This window comes from Suricata suricatta, chromosome 4 (assembly GCF_006229205.1).
Source record: "Suricata suricatta isolate VVHF042 chromosome 4, meerkat_22Aug2017_6uvM2_HiC, whole genome shotgun sequence".
In the NCBI taxonomy this organism is placed as follows: domain Eukaryota; kingdom Metazoa; phylum Chordata; class Mammalia; order Carnivora; family Herpestidae; genus Suricata; species Suricata suricatta.
This window is the reverse complement of record NC_043703.1, coordinates 8,429,668-8,442,610: the sequence shown is the minus strand read 5'-3', so window position 1 is coordinate 8,442,610 and position 12,943 is coordinate 8,429,668. Positions and strand designations below refer to the sequence as shown.

The following is a 12,943-nucleotide window of genomic DNA, read 5'->3' as shown; positions in this document are numbered from 1 at the left end:
AAGACACCCCTTTCATTTTGTCCCTTCCCTTAGGAAACTACAGCCAAATCCTTTTGTCTGATTTTTGAGGCTTTCCATCTTTGAAGCTTGCTTTAGTCAACATGGATTGCCATGCACACACACACACACACACACACACACACACACACACCCATGGTAAATGGGGCAGCTTAAACAACAGAGCTTCTGTTCAGAGTTCTGGAGTCCAGAAGTCCAAGATGAAGGTGCCTGCAAGATAGGTTGTATTCTGAGATCTTCTCGTTTGGTTTAGAGGTGGTACCATCTCTCTGATGCTCACATGAACTTTTTGTGCTCACCTGGTGTCTCTTCTTAAAAAGGCATTAATCCTTTCAGACCAGGGTCCCACCCTCTTGACCTCATTTGACCTTAACTGTCTCCCAAAGACTCCATCTCCAAATACCATCACATTGGGAGTTAGGGCTTCAAAATATGAATTTTGGGAGGATGCCAACATTCAACCATTGACAGGGTGTTTTCAGTCTCTTCAGCGTCACTTCTGTATCTCCTGAGATGTAGCCTTACCTTCAGTTTCCTCCCAGGACCCCTCTCCCAGACCTAGTGCTTTTACCTGTGTGCTTCTGCGTCTTGCTGCCCACCAGCCCCCTCTCCCCCAACCCCTTTCTTACCCCTCTCCTCCAGAAGACTTTCTAATTTCTTTGTACTTCCTCAAACTGGACACATCCTTCAAGGTCTACCTCAAATGGCACCTGCTCTAAGAACACTTTCTAATCCTCTGCGATCCATACAATGTCCTTTATTTAAATGTTTTTTAAAATTTATTTTTGATACAGAGAGAGACAGAGCATGAGAGGGGGAGGGGCAGAGAGAGAGAAGGAGACACAGAACCGGATACAGGCTCCAGACTCTGAGCTAGCTGTCAGCACAGAGCCTGATGTGGGACTTGAACCCAGGAATGTGAGATCTTACATGAGCTGAAGTCGGAGGCTTAACCCACTGAGCCACCCAGGTGCCCCTACAATATCCTTTTCTATTAACTCTTGTAGCCACACCATAATTTAGCCCTTAATCATTTTCTGATTCTTTTATGATAATAGTGAAGTATCCTTTTGGGATTTATACTGTACAGAGTAATTGCATATCTATAATCTTCTGTGATGCCCTCAAAATCCCAGTAAGGTAGAAATTATTGTGATTTCCATTTTACAGGTATGAAAACTGAAGCTCAGTGAGGTTAAATGGCTCACCACTGGTTAGAAATCCAGAAAGTCAGGAATGCAATGCTGTTTTGTGATCTTAAAACTCATGGTCTATTGACTCCATCTTCACTCCATCTTCTATATCTTTACCTGAGTTTTCTTCTCTCTCATCCACTCTAATTTAGGTTATATTGTTGTATTTTATCTATATATATAGGCCAAATTTATTATTTTTCTGAGGGAAAAAATAAATACATTGGATTTCCATGAAGAATCACAGAGTGAATTCCAATTGAGTTTCTTTCCAGTAAATCATAAACTAGGTAACTCTGTGATAAATAGTAGTCTCTCCATTTAATAAATTAAGAAATGGACAGAAAGAAAGACATAATCTCTGCATACTATCTATTGGATTAGGCAATTCCTCATTATTTTTTTCCAAGTAAAAAGTGTTAATGAGAAGCTGTTGGCTAAGATAACATATGTGTTCAACAAGGCAATATATCATTTTTGTTTTGCTCTAATTACAATGTGTAGATATGACTTCCACAGTGCGTGATCTCAGAATATTTTGGCCTCCCACGCAGAAGATGAACTCTGAGGTCACAGCCATTAGGTGGGGGTGAGGGAGTGTGAAATAATTTAATAGTGGAAGCTCACCAATCACACCTGACCCCAATCGGTCCAGACATTAGTGCAAAGAAACCACTTACAAATTCCTTTAGAGTGATACCAAATCAGAAACATTTAATGTGCGCTGAAAAAGCCAAGTTAAGAATCAAGTTCAGACATGCAGAGGTGTGATATCTACAACCAGAGCCAAGTTAGAAAAGGGTTAGTCCTTTCAATGGCCAAATTAAACAAGACACAATTGAGGGTAACTCATCCCTCTGGGCACTTATAAAACCTGCACGTGGGAACGTTTGAAAATGAAGTTAGTGCTGATTGTGCCTTATTTTGCTTGGCGATTGAATGGGCTAACCCTTTAGGAATTTGGCTCTGACTGGAGATATCACACTTTTATGTGTCTGACCTCCCCCCTCAAATCCCCTTTTGTGTGTGTGTCTGTGTGTGTGTGTGTCTGTGTATAGAATTTTAAAAATCAGATATGGTGCTAGATTATTAAGTTTAATAAGAGTGAAAGATAAAAGGAAAGTATGGAAAAGAACTGAATGTGCTGAAATAGAAATTAATTAGACTACCAAGGATATATTGCTTTCCCCCCGTGGTTTCCTTTATATTTAAGGGCCCAGTAGCATGGTACTGGTTATGGTCAACAGTGAAGGTTAAGGTCAACAGTGAAGCTACTTGGGAGATTTCCTGAACCCAACCTCACTGATTCACGGCCACTATTTAGCAAAGCAGGCATACTGAAGAGGGGACTGCTGAGTGAGGGGATGCAAGAAGGCACGCGTAGAGAATCACACAGTAGACAGATAATGGAGTATTTGGACAGTGGAGTCCAAAGACGGCTCCCATTCAGCCTCTGCAGGGTTTGAGGCTAATGGGCTGCATGTCATCGCTGAAGAGCTGGCATTTCCTGGGGCTGTGGGCATAGGTGGGAATGAGGATGTTGATAACATGATGAAAAAAAAATGCTTTCAAGGCTGTTTTCCTACCAAGATGTTCTGTGTCATACCTGTCAGCAAATTCCCCTGCTTTGAAGTTGTAAATTTAAATAGCTACTTGACAATGCAGTGTTAGTTGCGTAGATTATCAAGGAAAAATTTCATGGCATTTGATTAACTTGTACATTTTTATTGTGATGCAATAAAGAAGGCATCTTTAACTGAAATTCCTTAAGCACCCAGTTGTGAGCCACTATCCCAAGGGACCACATAATGAGATACCTTTTTATAGAAAAGTCAATAACCAAGTCCTTATATGTTACCATTTTTTTAACAAGACATTCAGTTGAAAGGAACATGAAGTTTACTAAATGAAGATATATGTTTACCTTTTTGTTTTCTGGAGTTAGGTCCTACTACTAAAAGGGAAAAGGTCTTCTCCCTTTTAACATTTGTTTCTCATCATCACTGGGCCTATGTGAGAAAAAGTCTCAACTGCTTTTCATGGTCTGATTGAAGGTCTTATCCTGGGCTTGATTATGACACAAAACTGGTGAAGTGATCTTTTTTTACTTTCAGACATTATGCAAGATTCAATGCTCAGGAGAGGGCACTATAAATACGTGCCTTTGCCTCTGTGCTCAGTCTTCTGACCATTGTGTAGTTAAGGGTACTTGTCTTAAATATTTGTTGGCACTTTTTATTTGGCAGTTTCATGCTGAGGTCAATGTTGGCAAATGAACAAACAGCTTCTGTTCCAGCTTCCCTGTGGTTCTGTTCCAGGTCAATCCCAGGATTCTGGCACAATTTGAGAAGTTTCTGCTGGTCTCCACCATTTCTGACCAAGCAGACCTCTGGGAGAAGAGTTAAGAACAGTAACTGCTCTGCTGATCCATGTCTGTTGGGTGACTAAATCGTACAGCTGTTTTTCCTATGTGCAAATTTCCTGGATCTATCTGTCTACCACTGAAATTCCTAGACAAAAGACACCAATTTATGACTTGACCAGTCCTTGTTGTGTGTGTGTGTGTGTGTGTGTGTGTGTGTGTGTGTGTTCCTTAGGGAAATCGGGTCTGGTTTGTTAAGCATCTGTTACGTTAGTCTTAGTCTCCATTCTCCAGGACTAACTTCTAAAAATCTAAGACCCCTTTGAAGTGGCTCACACTGTTAAATAACTAAACCTTTCCTTTCTGTTTCCACAAAGCTCACACAATGTTTCTACTACTGCTAATGGTCTTTATAACTTTTGTGTAATTGGTTTCTCTCCATAGCAGAACTGTTGGTGTGCCAAAATGTACACTAATAGAGAATGATAGTGTACTGGAAAGATCTTCATGTAGAGAGATAAAAAAATTAAGGGGAATTTTATGCATTCATCAGATATTAATTATGCAGCTGCCCTGTATAAGGTGCATAGTGAATGCATATTTACATTTATACTTTAGAATCATCTAGCTACTGTATGAGATTGATTGGAATGTCCTTTATTCAAGTGAACATCGTGGCTGAAACTATATATAAAAGGATTTCATAAGAGAAATGAATCTTTTGCTTGAATGTAAGAAAAGCGGTCTCAGTTTGCAGAGATAGAGTAGAAAGAATGTTTTCCAAATTGAAGGAGGGTGGCAGAACATAATGAAATATAGTTAAAAGGGCAAAACCAAGTGAGCCTTTCTGGTATGGAGGATGTGACTAACTGACTTTAGCTAAGGTAATGTAGGTGATGTCTTGAAAGACGGAGGAGGGTTAGAGGATGATGTTGGAGAGGCGCTTTTATAGAACACCGTCAGACGCCATGTCTGGGAAGTCCATCTGACCATATAGCATTGTTTTTTTTTTTAAACTATCTCTCTCTCTTTTTTTTTAATGTTTTATTTATTTTTGATACAGACAGAGACAGAGCATGAGAGGCGGAGGGGCAGAGAGAGAAGGAGACACAGAAATGGAAACAGGCTCCAGGCTCTGAGCCAGCTGTCAGCACAGAGCCTGACGCGGGGCTTGAACCCACGAATGTGAGATCTGACCTGAGCTGAAGTCGGAGGCTTAACTAACTGAGCCACCCAGGCGCCCCCCATATAGCATTGTTGTGAGATTGAATTTAAACTCTTTTCCTCACGTTTAGATTGATTTCCAAGAGTGGCATTGTGTTTCTCTTTGATTTGCCAATAGGATCATCTTAATTAAGAATTGCAAATATAAAAGACAGTATAGAGGATCCTTAAGCAAAGCAATTGAAGGACTCCCAATGCCTAGCACACCACCTGGGATCTAGCGTTTGCTCAATAACTAAGTAAAGTTTAGATGAATGACAGTTCCGGGGTGAGCTCACCTTCTGGGGATGAGCATTTGTCACACACACTGAATAATTACTACTCCTTATATTCTGTAATCCTACTCTTAATCAATTCATAGAGACTCAGAAACTTTTCTAAATAGAAACACTCCATCTGAGCGGTGGTAAACAAGATGTTAAAGTCTGTATAATGGAAAACAAATTATGCATAGGAACTGTGGGCAATGACTTAGAAAGAGAAAAAAAAATTCTGACAATTTTTAGCCCACTCCTGCTTCATTAATTGTTTTGGCAGGTGAGAATCAGAGAGTCACTCAGGCATGCAAATATTAGCATCCCAGAGGACTGCCACTTGGCTGCCCACATCCCTTTTGAGTATACCTTTATGTTGCAGAAAGACTCCAGTGCCACAAAGCAAGCAAATATTGTTAGGTTTGAAATGACTGAACGTGGTTTTGAACCTTTTTGCTGAAGCAAGTGTCATGGGTTAAAGACTTTGACCAAGACTGCAATGAACCCTAAAATCATCTCCAGAACCCAGCATATTGTTCATAACTGAGGCTGGATGCCCACCAGCGATTACAAGGTGATATTTGACAGTAAAGACTTTTGCAGTATCATTTGTTTGGGTTTTAAAGAGTGAATATATATATTATAAATGTTTCCTTTCTTTTCTTATTATTGCTTTCCTTTTATGAATTTGGATGAAAACCTTCAGAAATTTGTAGTGATGAGACTGTGCGTATCTACAGAGGGTTTATTGGGACAGTTAAGTTTTCTTACAGAATTGTCTCTCACCACAACATGGCCATCTTTTGGGTTATGGATGAAAGGGGGCTGCTGGTGACACCACAAGCCTAACAATAGCAAAAACAACACTGAAAATAGCTGATGATACTGCATGTCACATTTGCAGCAACTGAGGCCAGAGAAAGGCAAACAACAGAGCCAAGGTCATGCTGCTGCTGCTGGTAAGTAACAAAGTCATAAGTTGATTCCAAGTCTTTGAACTCTAGACCACTAAGTTGTCTTTATTAAACAAATGTCTACGGAGTGGACATTTCCTATTTCCTGGCATATGTGTGATGCTGCTCATATTGGTGGTTGAGTCATATAATATAGGACATGGCCTTCCCCTTTAGAAGCTTGTTCTATTGTCAGGGGCATGAGAAATGTCCAAGCACAAACTAATAACCAAAATGAAAGTCTCTCAACTACACCTGAAGAGTTAACAGGAGGAAGACCACTTGGGAAAGTGGAAGAGAGACGTAAAGGAATAGGTAGGCATTTCTTGAGAGGAGACATAGCGTTTGCATGAATGCTATAGCTCTGTAGCATTTCTGAAGACTCTAACACAATGCGGGTGGAGACTCCACAAAAGAGGTGGGGCTTGAATGGGACCCCAAAGGATGGGTGAAATCAGCATAAGTAGTGAGGCCAAAGGAAGGCATTGGAGGTGACAGAAATGGTTTATATTGAAGTGGGGAGTCGAGTACCTATGAGGAGTCATTGTAAAATGTTGAGTGGATTGACCTTTCTGGAGAATAAGTTTTTCCCTGGGAAAATGATGGAAGCTAAGTGTAGAAATTTGTAATGACCCACAGTGAGCACCTGGCAGGAAGAGAGCAGCAGAATGCCCAGGAAGGAAAAGATACACATACAGTTCACCTCACAGGATGGCCTGGGGGTGGCTCTGTTCACATGTTAGTATTTTTGTTGGGATCCTTCCTCAAAAACTCTTAATTTTGATTAAGCACCAAGGTCCAATGAATGCTGGGATAATTATCTGAAAAAACAGGGGATAAAGATTGGAGAATTACTTCCATAAACAGCAGGGTATTTCCTGAGGCCAAAAAAAATGTGAGTTATTTCCTTTATTATTTTTAGTACTTGAGGCGTTTAATACTAAACACCCGCTAGACTTTGGAGGGTCAAAAAATAAACTCCATTCTTCAGTTGTTCTTCTTATCTTTGAAACTTATCTGATAAGAGCATTTTAAACTTTTGAGTTGTAGGAACAAGCATCCTTAATAAAATTATATGGTGCTTTCTTTGATATTTGATTTATATCTGTGTTTATTGTCTTTCTTTTGGCAGTGCTGTTACTGGATGCTTTTAAAAAACAGGTTGCACAGATTTTTTGTTCCTAAGTACATAGCAAACCATAAAATTAAACAAACAGCTCTACATATGTATTATATAAGAACAGGAATAAGTCTATATATAGGTATATTTTTTCCCACTTCAAACTGATTACTAATAAATAGCAAGTCAATTTGGCTTTTCAGGAAGTAACAACAAAAAAGCAAGGCATTTTGTTTCTAATTTTTATTTTGTACTTCTCCACTCTATTTCCTGGCTATGAGTGTAAGCATTTAGGAAGCTCTACTTATAAGCTTCTCTTGGGTTATATGCTTCATGTTAATCAATTGGTGTAGAACACGCAGTGCTCTGTCTTTTCAGGAACATGTTATGTGTAGATTTTGTTCTGCTTTAAAATTTGTTTCCTTTTTATTCTTCACAGGAAGTATATAAGAGCAAAATGAAGTATGTAGAGAGCTAAAGAAATACCTAGTCCTTTAAATCACTGTAGTCAGTCAAGCAAAAAGACCTTAAGACATAGTGTCCAGGATTATGTAAATTTAGCTGAAGGAAAAAGACATATGTGCAAGAAATAGTGCAGTGACAATGCAGATTAGAATGCCCAAATTTATTACTATTGTGTAGGGAATGTTATAGGAATTCAGAGAAGATGGATGGCTAATGGGGGACACAAGTCATTCTAGACATCTATTCAGCAAGTAATAGGGCAAACTTTGCATGTGTGAAAAAAGGGTGGAGGTGTTTTCAGAGCTAGAGAAGCTTGATTCTGGTATGCTTAGGGAAAGCTACCCAGGACAGTGAGACACTAGGGACCTAGTAGACAAAATCTGGAGTCAGATTATGGACAGATTTGAGGTCTTGAGTTGAGACGTATTAAGACACGGGTGGCTGGGGACATTAAGACTGGACTGGCTTGGAGAATGCCATTGATGAAAGAATGGGATTAAGTACGTGGCTCAACTTTGGTAGGAAGAGCACAGACATCATTTTACAGTGGTCATTCCCTCCCTGCAATTAGAGATGCAGGACTGGAGCTCAAATTAGAGCTCAGGTTGGAAAATAGGCATTAGAATCATTAACAGGGTACAGTAAAATTCATTGCATTTCACTTAATGAGACATATTGCTTATTTACTGTGGTTGATGATCATAGGGCCGAGAAATACATATTGGAGATGGCCACAGCTGGTACGGGCACCACTGAAAGATGAAGAGAAGACTCATCAGGAGCAGAGTGATTGGAGGAAATGGGAAGAGCAAAAAGTTTCACAGGTCAGTATTTTCAACAACAGATTTTCATAGACTTTTATTTGACAAACATTGTTAAGCACCTATTATGAGCTGGAGAACTTTAGGTGCTAAGGTTATGTAGCATCGAGTATTAATGTCCCTGACTTCATGGAGGTCATGTATCGATGAGGGGAAATCAAGGGAGGTTGAATATTCTAATTTCATGTGATACAACACAGACATTTTAAAGAACCAATATGCAATATGTTATGAAGATTCAAAATATGGGCGTAACCCCCCATAGTATAAAAGATATTTTTATAAAAGATATTTTTAAATGGAACATTTTTTCCCCTTTAGGTTTACGATTCAGTAATCCCAATGACAGTAAAATAGAGTCATAAAAGAGATAAGGTGGAGCGTGGAATGAGGAGAACTTTAGGATTATGACTGATGTACATCATCGTCATTAGATATAATACAATTTCTTTACAAGTCTATAAAATGCTCAAGTCCTTGAAAAAGGGAGTTGCAGAAGAGGTGGGGCAAGGACTAGGTACATAAGGCAAATTACCTTGGAAATGAAGCTGCTGACCAGATTTTAACTACAAGACACGGCCTTTTCTGAACTGTCAGGACAGAATGTAATAAACAACAGGAAGTGAGCTTCGGGAGAGGACAACACCTACTAAAGTTATAATCAAAGATCTCTCCTTTGCAAAAATGTATCTTGCTTTTGCAAAGGTAGGGTTTCTTGTGGAAGACACCTTCCCCATAATATCAGGATCCCATTTGTACTAATTAGACACATAAAGTGCATAATCACACAGCTTGCCCTTTGGTAACGGCTGTCATTACTTGTAGGTCTTTCCAAGGATTTTGTAACTTAGTTAAGAGATACCGGCTGTAGGTAAGTGCTTGTTTGTTTAGCCAGGAAACACTGGGGATGAACCAGAAGTTATAACTGTAAGTGGGCTGCAGATACTTACTCGTGAAGCCAGTGTATAGTTCGTGCATTATGAAATAATATGCTATAGGACTAATGGTTTTTGAAACACACAAATAAGAAATCTTTGGCCAGGTGGTATGAAAAAGGAATAAAAATACTTTGAATTTTTAAAAAAGATCTATAATACTTTAAAATATCCATTATTTAATGAATATTCATCAAACCCTAACTCTTCATGAGGCTTCAAGAAGGAGAAAGAAGACTAACCAAGCAAGTCTTTGGAATGTGCCAAATGATAGCACAGATCATAAGATACTGTGAGAGTACAGAGTAATGAGGAGTCAACCAAGTCTGAAAATTAAATAATTTTCACTGTCGTAGCTGATGTGGTGTGTGTTATGTGAGATAAAATGATTCCTTTAGAGATGCTGGTTCATGGTGGACAAGTGCTTTTATTTTCACCTCCTCAGGCTCTAAGTAGACGGAGCATTCTTCCCAAGGGAGCCTGGATTTCATAGCAGCTTCAAGAAGAGGACTTTGCCCAGTGGCCTGCAGAAGGCATCAGTGTTTGGTTTGAGGAAAGTTTCTCAGATTCAACAGGGGAATTTCCAGGTGAAGAAGAAAGAGACCAAGTTTCTGGTGTAAATGGAGAGGTGGGGGCTGGAAGTTTGAGAAGACAAGGGATGGGGCATTTAGAGACCAAAGGTAGCAAAGCTCTTTATAATGTTGGTGAGTCATTCATGGCCCTTTTTATGTCATGAGAATTAACACCTGGGTTATAAAGTTAATCATATTTTATCACTTCAGCATTTTGGAGAACATCATTTGACACAGAACATTAAAAAATCCCTGACATAATGAATACATGACTTTGGGATTCTAGCGAGGTCTAATGAATAAATGTAACACTTAAACACATTCCTAAGAATCTAATCTAGATTCACTTGATAAGCCAGAGCGACTCCTCTTAATGGGCTTATTCTGCTTGGAGTTAATACTGGGTGCTTAAAATCATACCTAATGTGTATTTACTCAATAGTCAGAGAATAGACTGAATCATCACTCCATGAGCAGCTGGAAACCCAATGTAATACATCTGTGTCTGAAAGCTTTCAAAACTACCCCTGCACGCTAGAACTATGCAATTTTAATTTTTTGTTTTCTATCCTTCCAACCCCACCTGATTACTATATGGTAGGATTTTGTTTTTGTTACAGTAAACAAATAGTGTAATTATCCTTTAAAAATTTGCACAAGTTGGGGAGAATTAATAAAAATTATAATCATGCCAGGTACCAAGTAAAATATTACAACTCATAGCTTGGGAATAACTACTTGGAAGTAATAAAAAAAATTTCCTATTCCCTGTATCTGCAACTTCTGTTTATTACTTTTAGATTTAAGTTTATGGGGAAGATTCTTTTGGCGTAAAAATAAGCAATATTTTTCATAATCTGATACAGGGCCAATATATTCAATTTCTTAAGTATGTATTGAGTTGCTTTTGTGGTAGGAGATATGGCAAATTGAATGTTATTGTCATTGTCTTTATGGAACTTGTCACCTTGTGCCCTGGGCAAAACTTTTCATGATGAAACTTTTATCTTAACAGTGCTCTACAACTATTAGCCTCCTCTTGCCCACCACCACTGCTTCCTCAGATATTTGCATGGGGACCTTCTACCCAAGACATCTCCAGTTATGTTAATCACCAGGTGTGTAAGTTAGGAATGCTTATAGATGGTTCATATGTTTGTGTTTGTGTGTGCATGTATTTTATCTACAGAAAGGATGATCATTTCTTAGCTTCCCCTACCATCTTCATAACACTGACTAGACTTTTATTTTTATTAAAAAAATTTTTAACGTTTATTTATTTTTGTGAGAGAGAGAGAGGGAGAGAGTGAGTAAGAGAATGCAAGCATGAGTGGGGGAGGGGCAGAGAGCAAGGGAGACACAGAATCTGAAGCAGTCTTCAGGCTCTGAGCTGTCAGGACAGAGCCCAATGTGGGGCTTAAACTCATGAACTATGAAATCATGACCTGAGCCGAAGTCAGATGCTAAACCGACTGAGCCCCCCAGGGGCCCCCCAATTTTTTTTTAATGCAAAGGTTGACACCCAAGAGCCTTTTTCAGTTTTGTTGAAAGAAAAGAATTGGAAATGCCTGTTTTTCAAATGTTTCTGGGACTTGTGCTTTTAATTTCTGGGAAGTATAGGAGAAAAGGCTTAGTAGACTTGTCTGGTTGCTCTTAAAATATGTTATTCTTTCACTTAGTGGCTCCAAATTTAACTCCGTATTCTCACAGAGAGTGAGGGAAAATTTCAAACATTTCCCTGCTACATCTTGGGCAATAAATTTTTTTATTTTTTTAGTGTTTATTTATTTTTGAGAGAAGAGAGAGAGAGCAGGGGAGGGGCAGAGAGAGAGGGAGGCACAGGATCTGAAGCAGGCTCAGGCTCTGAGTTGTCCACAGAGCCCAATGCAGGACTCGAACTCATGAACCATGAAATCATGACCTGAGTTGAAGTCAGACACTTATCCAACTGAGCCACTCGGGCATCATTCATTTTAGCTATTTATTGGGCATGCAATGGTACCTCATTGTGTTTTTCATCTGCATTTGTCCAACTATTAATGATGTTGAACATTGTCTCATGTATTCATTTGCCATTGCCATGTGCATATTTGCTTCATTGCCATTCTTTGCTCATTTGTTCAATTTTTTTTTTTGCTCATTTTAAAAATTGTGTTGCACATGTACCCCAATGTTCATAGCAACAATGTCAACAATAGCCAAAACATGGAAGGAGCCTAAATGTCCATCACCTGACGAATGGATCAAGAAGATGTGGTATATATTCACGATGGAGTACTACATGGCAATGAGAGGGAATGACATATGGCCCTTTGTAGGAAAGTGGATGGATCTTGAGGGTGTCATGCTGAGTGAAGTAAGCCAGGCAGAGAAGGACAGAAACCATATGTTTGCAGTCATAGGTCTAGCAGGAAAACAAGAGAGACCTAATGGAGAACCAGGGGGAGCAGAGGAGGGAGAGAGAGTTGGGGAGAGAGAGGGATGCAAAACTTGAGAGACTATTGAATGCTGAGAATGAACTGAGGGTTGAAGGGGAAGGGGGAGGGGGGAAAAGAGGTGGTGGTGATGGTGGAGGGCACCTAAGGGGAAGAGCACTGGGTGTTGTATGGAAAACAATTTGACAATAAAATATTATGGAAAAAAAATTATGTTGCTTTCCTTCTTCTTATTGGGTTGTAAGAGTTTTGGTTTATTCTAGATCAATTATTTTTAAAATACGTTTTTGAAGACAGCCTTGATAACAAATGGTGTTGGGAGAACTGGACAGCAACTTGCAAAAGAATGAAACTAGACCACTTTCTTACACCATACACAAAAATAAACTCAAAATAGATAAAGGACCTGAATTTGAGACAGAAAACCACCAAAACCCTAGAGGAGAAAGCAGGAAACAATTTCCCTGACCTCAGCCACAGCAATTTCCTACTTGACACATCTCCAAAGGCAAGGGTATCAAGAGCAAAAATGAACTATTGGGCCCTCATCAAGATAAAAAGCTTCTGCACTGCAAAGGAAACAATCAATAA

The 12,943-nt window shown here is 39.2% G+C and overlaps 1 long non-coding RNA gene across 1 annotated transcript; it reads left to right on the top strand.

Annotated features, from left to right (window-relative positions):
- The first annotated feature begins 8,330 nt into the window (after positions 1-8,330).
- LOC115289281 lies at positions 8,331-11,126 on the top strand. The gene is made up of 3 exons (XR_003907532.1): positions 8,331-8,413; positions 9,791-9,932; positions 10,933-11,126. It is a non-coding gene; the product is annotated as an uncharacterized LOC115289281 (long non-coding RNA).
- Positions 11,127-12,943: the final 1,817 nt, after the last annotated feature.